We start from the raw sequence: 3,870 nt of genomic DNA, 5'->3' as shown, positions 1-3,870 counted from the left end.
CCACTTTTTTCTCTCTGTTAATAACAGGGCAGAGCCTTTGGACATCTCCATCTGCTTGAACTAAAAAGGTAGGTTTTCTCCCTCTTTACTCTCAGTTGCTTAATATACACAGCAAGAGAAGACCCTTAGGCTCTAGATCAGCAACCGAAATGTACCAAGCTAATATAGATGCCGCCAAGTGGTCCTGGGCCTATCCAATAATTGAGAATTCGTATTGCATAAAGGCTTCAAGCCTTGCATCCAAAACCTCTGGTCACTGGGTTATGATGAACTCAATGTGTTCTAGCCCAAACAAGGTTTTGAGCCTCTTAAGTGCTGTGCGTTTCGCTCTAAAAGTTCTGAAAACGTTTCCATTGCAGCAGAGGCTTCACATTATTGGAACTCAGGCGTAGATTGACTACGAATGCTTCCAGGTGTAGCGAAGCTACCTCGCTCCTTAAGCCAGAGAAAGACTTATCGACTCAAAGAGTCTCATAGTTCTATAAACTAGTTGGTTTCTCAACTCAGGGAGTCGTACAAGCTAACATAGCTTAGTGAATCCTAGTTCAAGGGTTCAGCGGTTCGAAGAATCAAGTGCCCGAGAGTATATACCTTAGATAGGCTTCTATATCTCCCAGATCAATGCGCAAGCCTTAGGAAGGCACTAGATGCTCTAAGCCCTTATGGGGAACTGAATTCTTACTAATTATTTAAATCTAAAAGCTTGCCCTAGCTAAATTAAAAAAAGACTTCGGCTACCACATATGTTACCCATAATAAATGGGATTTTAGTTATCAAGTATTCAAAACAGAATTTAAAAAAAATTACACATAAAGTAAATGTACCGCAACAACGGTTCACTGATAGAAGTGTGTTCCATTACAGGTGGCCTCTGTCATTTCGACTGCAATAGATAAGATTTTTCTATGAAAGGCAAATTGACATCAGTCAAATAAATATGCCTGCTGGAACTCTATATCTTACAAAAAATGGCTTAGATCTCGCTCTCACTTAGAAAAATCATGTTTGGCAAATTTCTCTCTATTTCGTTTTGCAGTTATGTCGTAGCAATGTTTCGGGATTTTGTGATGAAGAAATGTCGTAGAAAAAATCCCCGCTGAAGAATCGTAAAGATAATATCACATAGTCAGAATGCGTGTGTAGAAGCCAATCAACATTTAGTAAGTCACGTGGTGCGTCGATTTAGTAATTTAAGTGCGTTAATGTCGTAATTCCCTAAAATTAGGAAATCGATTTAGCCACATATTCGGTACCCGTGTGTTTGTTGTTATTAAATAAAAACTACAGAATATTAACAGCATAAACTATTTCCATCCTTGAATCATACTAGGGAACTGGAATAACGACACCTTTTATATCACCTCTGTACTGATGAGAGCAGTGTTAAATTACTTTTTGACAATTCATATTGAGTAGCTCTTTTTGCAAGCCTTTACAGCTACAATAGCTCGAATGGTCTGTAAAAGGGCTTTATATATATGCGTATTTTTTGTTATAGAGCAAGATGCATATTTAACAAATACATTACGTACAAAAGCTGACAAAAACGGAAATCACGAGAATTGTGGTATGCTTGCCCCCATGGTGGTACAATGCAAAACGCCGCAAAGATTCGCTTGTTGGCAAAGTAAGCAATGCACTTCAGCAGAAATTGATAGAAGCAAAAGCAAAATATATCAATATATAGCGTAAGATCCCTAAGACTAATTTATTCGCATGCGCAAGAGAGCCCCTCCGATCCTTGTCGTCTATTTCCAACTCATCTTCTCGCTCAATCTCGGCTTGCTGCCCTTTCTTATTACTTTTATGACTTTCTAACCACGTGTGGACGCTCTTAGCCTTTCCCACCTGCTAAAAACATACACTATCTAACACCGCCAACGGCCTACCTCTACTGTTTTTTTATAAGCCGCGTTAAGATAGTTTCTTGTTTGCGATTGCAGTAGTTCTGAAATTAATAATAAGAAACATTCGTTTTAAGTTGTTAAACCACGACACGACTTCTTATGTGTCCACGTGTAATGGGGTGTCCCGTTAGATAAATACTATTACCTACAAGCAAAATATTTAATAGTAAAATCTGTGACAGAAATTAACTGAACAAGTACACAATTATTATCTTATATTAGTTTTGACCTAATAATTCCAATATTATTAAATTTTAAAATATTGACGCAATAAGACATTAGCTCTATAGATTGACTAATTGAGGTTTTAATCAACCCCGCCAATCGTTACAAGACACGATAAGGCGTCGCGCAAGAAGGCGCACTGCATATTTAATTTTTAAAATATTATGGCCAGAAGATAGAAGATCGTTATTAGAGAAACTTAATAAATTAATTTGGTTTACAATTTTATTTCTATTCTTAAGTCTTTGATTTTACCTTTAGTAGCTAAGACTTCTTAGCATTTTAGATCCCCCCCCTGCACGTCGTGTACGTGAAGTTGTCGAGACACCCACCTTCACTGTAATCGGTGCAGGTTGACTAGTAATGTTAGCAGTGCTAGCAAAAGGTGCTCCATTCCACTTTGTCGCACTTCGTAGTCCATCTAGAGGCCTTCGCACGGTCCAGTCAACTTGGATATGTTAGGTGATAAAGTGTGTGAGCTCTCAAGCCCCTAAAGACGGCTTATAGGCAACAGGTGAAATGTTCACTCACTTGAATGACATTTAGAGTCTATTTCCTAGGAGATAGACTGTTTATCGTATATACGGATCGCCGTAAACAGTCCACACCTCTCGCAAAGAATGGCGAGGTGGCTATCCTTCTTCGTGATGTATAATTTCTCCGTCGAATATTAACCAGGACGACTTAATGTCGTCGCTGATGCGTTATCACGCCGACCCGATTTCGAGTCAGCTGTGCACCCCAACAGTGAAAGTAATCTTACTGTTGCAACACTCCCTACGAGTGTTCCGTCATCGATCTGAGTTGATGACATAAAGAAAGCCTACAAAGAAGATAAGGACCGTCTATGTTTGATAGATCATTTAATTAATCCACCCGATAAATCTTTTAAAGATCTACCGGCTTTATATCGATCGTCATCCGATCGATACACAACACGTAACGGCTTATTGTATTACACAGCCGTTACCGGCGACACCCCACGTGTCGTCGTCCCGACTCACAATGATTTGCGCTTGCGCATCATGTATGAGTGTCACGATGCTCCAACAAGTGGACATCGTGGACGTGAGAAAACTTACCTCACAGTAAGTCGCTACTTTTCCTCGCCCCGCCAGTATCATTTGTGCGCAAGTACATTCGTGCTTGCGAGGTTTGTCAACGGGTGAAGCCTAGCCCTTCATCCCGTGCACCTCTTCAACCTCTACCACTCCCGGCAGAGTGTTGGCAGTCCGTATCTATGGACTTCGTCTTCGGATTTCCCGAAGACGAACACAAAAACAATGGAATCCTTGTTTTTGTAGACAGATTCAGCAAGATGGTACACCTTGCTGCGGTACCAGAGTCGATTACGGCTCCGGGTTGTGCCCGTGTCTTTATCGACACGGTATTCAAACTCCATGGGTTACCCCGTGAATTAGTCTCGGATAGAGATCCGAGATTCACGGCGGCGTTCTGGCAATCCGTGTTCCGATCTCTCGGAACACGGCTGACTATGTCAACATCTGATCACCCGGAAACGGATGGTCAAACAGAACGCGTAAATCGCGTCCTCGAAGAGATACTTCGAGGTTACGTCCAATCGTATCCGAATTGGAGCGAATTTTCACCGATGGTCGAATTCGCCATCATTAATTCGGTGCATGCGTCTACAACGCATACACCGTTCTTTGTGAATGGCTTACGCCATCCACGTTTACCCACCCAATTAGAGGGATCCTCTAGTTTAAGGGGGGG

Source organism: Bremia lactucae, linkage group LG10 (assembly GCF_004359215.1).
Source record: "Bremia lactucae strain SF5 linkage group LG10, whole genome shotgun sequence".
Taxonomy (NCBI): domain Eukaryota; phylum Oomycota; class Peronosporomycetes; order Peronosporales; family Peronosporaceae; genus Bremia; species Bremia lactucae.
This window is presented reverse-complemented; position numbering follows the sequence as displayed.